Here is a 7774-nt window from a genome sequence, read left to right as displayed (position 1 = left end):
TTCGTCCTAAGTGAATTTGAAAACCAGGGAGTTCCCATCATGGCACATGAGTTAAGAATCCAGCCGCAGCAGAGTCAGAGCAGACTCTGGGTTTGATCCCCCAGGAGGCACAGAGGGTTAAGGATCTGGCCCTGCAGCTGTGGCATAGGTCACACTTGGGTCTTGATTTCATCCCTGGCCTAGGAGCTTCCATATGCTGGGTGCAGCCAATAAATAAATAAAAAGAGAAAGAAAGAAGTAAGTAAGTAAGTTCCCTTGTGGCTCAGTGGAAACGACTCTGACTAGTATCGATGAGAAATTAGGTTCGATCCCTGGCCTTGCTCAGCGGGTTAAAGATCTGGCTTTGCCTTGAGCTATGGTGTGGATTTGCAGAGGCAGCTGGGATCTGACATTGCTGTGGGCTGTGATATAGGCTGGCAGCTACAGCTCTGATTCAACCCCTAGCCTTGGAACCTCCATATGCTGTGGGTGTGGCCCTAAAAAAGACCAAAAAAAAAATTTTTTTTAGTTACTTCTGCTCAAATGTCCTTGCCTTTCCTTATTATTGGTTATCCTTCTAATAAACTCGAGAAAAGGAGCAAAATAGAGTAGAAAATGTCTCTTTCACACCCTTTGACATATAGCAAAAACACAAAAACACGTCTGGCTGGTTTCTGCTTCCCAAAGTCACAGGAGGGAGTGGTAGTAATGAGTACTGAGTCCAAAATAAAAAAAAGAGACGATGCATAGGTCCAGTGTTTGAAGCACCAGTCTCATTTGTAACATTCAACCAAACCAATTAACTGCTACACCAGAGGAAAAAGAAAGAACCCTAAATATAGAAAGCTGTAAAAAAAACTAAAAAGTCCAGAAGGGAGGCTCAGGTTCAACATAACCCATTTGACTAAATAAAATTTCCTTCAGTATTGTTATTAAAAACAATAAGCCAGGGGAGTTCCCATCATGGTGCAGTGGAAACAAATCTGACTAGGAACCATGAGGTTTCGGTTCAATCCCTGGCCCCAATCAATGGGTTAAGGATCTGGCGTTGCCGTGAGCTGTGGTGTAGGTCTCAGACATGGTTTGGTTCCCGTGTTGCTGTGGCTGTGGTGCAGGCTGGCTGCTACAGCTCTGATTGGACCTCTAGCCTGGGAACCTCCATATGCCGCAGGTGCAGCCTAAGAAGACAAAAGACAAAAAAAAAGCCGGGAACATAAACCTGTTATTTTTGCTCAGGTGAATCTGTGTATTAGAAAGGGAAAATTAAAAAAAAAAAGAAAAAAGAAAGGGAAAAGACATTTGGGATCTTCCCAGTTAGAAACTGATGTCATAGGTTTTTGGCACCATCCAGAATATTTGTTCAATAGAGTCTTTGTCTTTTAGAAGTTCACAATCAATATATAGTCATACTTCTTGGAGTTCCCATCATGGCTTAGCAGTGACAAATCCAACTAGTATCCAGGAAGACATGGGTTCAGTCACTGGGCTCACTCAGTGGGTTAAGGATCCAGCATTGCTGTGAGCTGTGGTGTAAGCCACAGACATGGCTCAGATCTCAAGTTGCTGTAGCTGCGGTGTAGGCCAGCAGCTGCAGCTCCAATTCGACCCTTAGCTAGGGAACCTCTATATGCCTCTGGGTGAGGCCCTAAAAAAAAAAAAAAAAGCCAAAGAAATATATAGTCACACTTTTGAATTTTTACTATCAAAAAGACCAATTCTTGGAGTTCCCATCATGACTCAGCAGAAATGAATCTGACTAGGATCCATGAGAATGCAGGTTCAATCTCTGGCCTTGCCCAGTGGGTTAAGGATCTGGCATTGCTGTGAGCTGTGGTGTAGGTCACAGACATTGTTCAGATCTGGTGTTACTGTGGCTGTGGTATAGGCCAGCAACTACAGCTCCGATTAGACCCCTAGCCTGGAAACCTCCAAATGCTGTGAGTTTGGCCCTAAAAAGCCAAAAAAAAAGCAAAACAAACAAACAAAAAAAACAGTTCTTTCTAGCAAACCACCATTTCAGAGAATAGGTGATTGGCATTAAAAAACAGGAAATGTAGTCACAAAAAAATAACTATCTGTTGCATAAGCACCTATGGATTATAGGCCACAAAATAAGTCTTTTAAAGATTTTAAGGAGTTTCCGTCTTGGCGCAGCAGAAACAAATCCGACTAGGAGCCATGAGGTTTCGGGTTTGATCCCTGGCCTCACTCAGTGCGTTAAGGATTGACCGTTGCCATGAGCTGTGGTGTAGGGTCACAGAGGCAGCTCGGATCCTACATTGCTGTGGCTCTGGCCTAGGCTGGCAGCTGTAGCTCCGATTAGACCCCTGGCCTGGGAACCTCCATATGCCGCGGGAGCGGCCCAAGAAATAGCAACAACAACAACAAAAGATAAAAAGACAAAAAAAAAAAAGAATTTATATTCCTGTAGGAATTCCCTGGTGGCTCAGCAGGTTAAGGATCCAGCATTGTCACTGCTATAGCTTGGGTTGCCGCTGTGATATAGGCTCAATCCCTGGCCTCAGAATTTCCACATGCCTCTGGTACAACCAAAAAACAAAAAAGAAAGAAGGAAAAAAGATACAACTCAATACAGTGAGGTTATACTGCCTGCCATTGTGAGTCATGGCTTGTGTTCAGCCTCAGATACCTTGCCACAGGACTCAACTGGAATGTCAAGTTTCTCAATGGCTGATTCATTAAGACACATGAATCACATAATGGCAGTTTCGGTCATTTAATTATTTAACAACCATTTTTTAAATACATGCAATGTGCCAGAGACAGTGTGAGTGATGAGGAAAAACATAACAGCTGCTCTCAAAGAGCTCATGGTCTAGTGTAGTGGTTTCCAAGACCCTTTCAGCTTAAAAAATGTCTTTTGAGCACATAATTCTGATATATGTATTTACGTATTCATAAATGCTATACATATACTATCAAACTAATATGTGCACTAAAATCATCTCAAAATAGAAAAAAAAATTTTTGGCAGTACCCACAGCATGCAGAAATTCCTGGGCCAGGGATCAAACCCATGCCGTGGCAGTGAACCAAGCCATACAGTGACAATGCTGATCCTTAAACACTAGGCCACTGTGGAACTCCCAAAATAGAAAAATCTGAAGGATAAGAAATAATTAGAAGCACTCGCTATCTATCTGGATGAAAATAAAATTATATCCATGTATTAGTCATAAAATACTAAATATCCTTTAAGAAAATTTTGGAGACTACAATGAAGAAGTGAGGGAGACCCTAAACAAGAGTGGGAACCAAGAAGTTTTAAAAAGAAATGCATATATACATATATATATATATATATATATATATATATATATATTTGCTTTTTAGGGCCACATCCATGGCATACGGAGGTTCCCAGGCTAGGGGTCACATCAGAGCTACAGCTGCCAGCCTACACCAACACAGCCACAGCAACACAGGATCGGAGCCATGTCTGCAACCTACACCACGGCTCATGGCAACACAGCCAGATCCTTAACCCACTGAGCAAGGCCAGGGATCAAACCCACAACCTCATGGTTAATAGTTGGATTTGTTTCTGCTGTGCCACAATGGGAACTTCAAGAAGTAGACATATTAGAGTTATTTTTTTAATTTTTTTAATTTTTGACATAAAAAAAACTTTGTGTATAAAAAAGATATATGAGCAATGTCAGGAGATAATAGGTTTGGGGGTAGATTTGCGACTGTGGGCAGATAGAGACTAACATTCAAATATTAATTACACGTGGAGTTCCCACCATGGTGCAAGGTGATCAGGGCATCTTGGGAGTGCTGGGTCTCAGGTTCCATCCCTGGCCAGGCACAGTGGGTTTAAGGATCTGGCATTGCCACAGCTGCAGCTTTGGTTGTGATTGCGGCTGGGGTCTGATCTCTGGCCCAGGAACTCCATATGCGGCCAAAAATGAAATATATAAAAGGTGGGAATTTAAAAATGTATATCTTAATTAAACCTTGTCAAGAAGGGTAAAGAGGAGTTCCCGTTGTGGCTTAGCACGTTAAGAACCAGACTAGCATCCACGAGGACAAGGGTTTGATCCCTAGCCTGACTCAGTGGATTAAGGATCTGGCATTGCCTTGAGCTGCAGTGTAGGTCACAGACTCGGCTAGGATCTGGCGTTGCTGCGGCTGTGGTGTAGGCCGGCAGCTATAGCTCGGATTTGACCCTTAACCTGGGAACTTCCACATGCTGCAGGTGTGACCTAAAAAAAAAAAAAGAAAAAAAGGAGAGAAAATCTACGTGGCCATTAAACATGAAAAGACATTTCAATTCAGTTTTAATCAGAAAACGCAAATGGAGTTCCCGTCGTGGCGCAGTGGTTAACGAATCCGACTAAGAACCATGAGGTTGCGGGTTCGGTCCCTGCCCTTGCTCAGTGGGTTAACGATCCGGCGTTGCCATGAGCTGTGGTGTAGGTTGCAGACGCGGCTCAGATCCCCCGTTGCTGTGGCTCTGGCGTAGGCTGGCGGCTACAGTTCCGATTAGACCCCTAGCCTGGGAACCTCCATATGCCTCGGGAGCGGCCCAAGATATAGCAAAAAGACAAAAAAAAAAAAAAAAAGAAAACGCAAATGAATAGTGAGAGTATTCAGGGAGTTCCCTTTCAGTGCAGCAGGTTAAGCATCCAGCATTGTCACTGAAGCAGCTCAGGTCACTGCTGTGGCTTGGGTTTGATTTTGATTCCTAGCCCAGGAATTTCCACATGGCACGGGTGTGACAAAGGAAAAAAAAAAACAAAAAACAAGAAAATGCAGTATGGTGCCATGTGGTTCAGACAAATCTGAGTGTGACCGCTTGCTAGCTGCATAACTGTGCACAAGTCACTTTGCTCCTGAAGACCTTAGCTTCTTAAAAAAAACAAACAAACAAAACACAGAGATCATGGCACCTGCCTTCAAAGATAAAAGCTAACTTATAACGTTAAAATTCAGGAGTGCTTAAATACTGGGAGAGAAAAAGAGGGAAAAAAAATCATTGTTTACCTTTAGAGAATTTGAAGGAACCTATTCATGTTTCTGAAAACTGCTAAACAGAGAATCAAACCAAGCATCATACTTGCCTTTCTTAAAAGTGCTACAGAATACCTCTCAGCCTTGTGGCTAAGATCAAATGTAGATCTATTCTTATATCCATTTAAATATACTGTACTTCAGGGTAACAAAATAGTTGACTGTGGGATAATTATTCTGAAAATTGGTAAAATTAAGAACAAGCATCAACCTGCTTTTCTTTACAAGCATGCCTCAAGGTAACCAATTAGCTAATAAATGAAAAAGAAAGCTAACACATCATCACCTTTTTGTAAACTAATGAGAGCACAGATCTAAGCAGTGATCAGTTCCCGTTGTGGTACAGCAGAAACCAATCTGATTAATATCCTGAGGATGTGGGTTCAATCCCTGGTCTCATTCACTGGGTCGGGGATCCAGCATTGCTGTGGCTGTGGTGTAGGCTGGCAGCTGCAACTTGGATTCGACCCTAGCTTGGGAACTTCCTGGTGTATCCCTAAAAAGACAAAAAAGAAAGAAAAGAAAAAGGAATAATTTTTCACACTCTTGTTGTGTCTCAGCGGGTTAAAGACCCAAGGCTGTCTCTGTGAGGATGCAGGTTAGATTCCAGGCTTCAATCAGTGGGTTAAGGATCCAGGGTTGCCACAATTTCACTTCCTTATGCCCCAGGTGAGGCCTTAAAAAGAAAAAAATAGTTACTATGTTTCTGGCCCGATAATGGTATTATAGATATGTTTTTTTGGAAAGATTTTTTATCTTTTAGGGTTAAACAGTGAAATATTTATGGTTGAAATGACATGTCTGAGATTAGGTTCAAAAGAATCAGAGTTTGCTTGTATGAGGCCTTGTGTTTCATTCCCTGGCATCTCCCCCAAAAAAGAAAAAGGAAAAAAAAAAAAGAATCAGAAATCAGGAGTTCCCGTTGTGGCACAGTGGTTAACGAATCCGACTAGGAACCATGAGGTTGCGGGTTCGGTCCCTGCTCTTGCTCAGTGGGTTAACAATCCGGCGTTGCCGTGAGCTGTGGTGTAGGTCGAAGACGCGGCTCGGATCCTGCGTTGCTGTGGCTCTGGCGTAGGCCGGTGGCTACAGCTCCGATTCGACCCCTAGCCTGGGAACCTCCATATGCCTCGGGAGCGGCCCAAGAAATAGCAACAACAACAACAACAACAATAACAACAACAAAAAAGACAAAAAAAAAAGAAATCAGAAAGGCTGGGAAAGAGTACAGATGAAATCCATGGGAATGAGTAGCTGATGACAGATATATGAAAATTCCTTGTACTATGCTTTTTACTTTTGTATATGTTTATTTTCCATAATTACAATTTTAAAAACAATACATAATTTATAAACATAAAAAAGAGGTCTGTGGGTCAGTGTCTATTCCAAGATCTGGCTTGGAGAAATGTCACAATCTCTGGAAGGCAATGACTTTTTTACCTATTTGGATACACATTTTTTAGGATATACTGTACATCAGATCACTTTGTACACTGATCTAAGAAGAATAAAAGAGTTTCAAGGCTCTGAGCCAAAAATGCTCAATAGTATTTAATTAAATTAAAATAACAATTCTTCACTGGGCACCATGGTAAAACATATTTCATTTGCACTGAGATTTACGTGACTGAAGCAGATTTAAACATTATTCTCTCTTAACAATATCTGCTTAATAGTGATCAGAGCCTTGAATCCAATGGCCCTAAAATATTAGTCATTAACCTTCATCTTTACACTTTCCCCTCAGGTGAGGTAATGTTGGCCCACCACTTAGGTTCATGTAACTGAACCTCTCCTGGACACACCCAGCCTCCCTTTGTCATAAACCAGCCTTTGCAGAGGTATTTCACCATCCTACCCACTGGTCCCTGACCAGCTAGGTTTTTGAGGACTCTAACTCAGGCCCATTTTAGTGTACTATATTTTTTATAGACAGGCAGTCAGAGGTGGTAAAAAGCAGAACTAGAGCTGTTCCCGTTGTGGCTCAGGGGAACCGATTCTGACAAGTAATCATGAGGTTTCAGGTTCGATCCCTGGCCTTGCTCAGTGGGTTAAGGATCCGGTGTTGCCGTGAGCTGTGGTGTAGGTCGAAGGTGCAGCTCAGATCCAGCATTGCTGTGGCCATGGCCTAGGCTGGTGGCTGTAACTCCGATTTGACCCCTAGCCTGGGAACCTCCATATGCAGGGGTGCAGTAAAAAAAAAAAAAAAAAGCAGAACTAGAGAAAGGGTCCTGATTTCCAAGTAAGGTATTGTGTAAGACTTGACGATCATTCAGCTTACCTCACCAAATGGGATTGTCATTAAACCTAATATGGGAACCAGACTGATGGACGTATTTAGATATTTGTCTGCCCCCTATTTTTCTAGTGCCTGAATCATAACCATATGAACTGACTGTCCTTCATGGTTCTTATTAATTGGGCCCTTGTGATAAGCCAGACACTGCCCTTAGTATTTTATAAATGTTACACAATCAGTACCCAGGGTTATCCTTTGAGGGTGACTCTTTTCCACATGGTGGAAACTGAGACCCACAGAGGCTGGCTGGCTGGCCTAAGGCTGCACAGCTGGTAAGTGGCAGAGGCATATTTGAATATGGGTCTGTCTGACTTGGAAGCCCACATTCTTTCCACAACAGATTTCTGTCTCACCAGCAACATGATCAAATGGGAATCTGATCTTTTGTTAAATCTCTACAAGGAAACTGGCTCACAACTGGCCTTGGTTACTTTTCTGTTGCCTGATATATACTTA

This window comes from Phacochoerus africanus, chromosome 6, assembly GCF_016906955.1.
Source record: "Phacochoerus africanus isolate WHEZ1 chromosome 6, ROS_Pafr_v1, whole genome shotgun sequence".
Classification (NCBI taxonomy): Eukaryota; Metazoa; Chordata; class Mammalia; order Artiodactyla; family Suidae; genus Phacochoerus; species Phacochoerus africanus.
Note: the sequence above shows the minus strand (reverse complement) of the source record.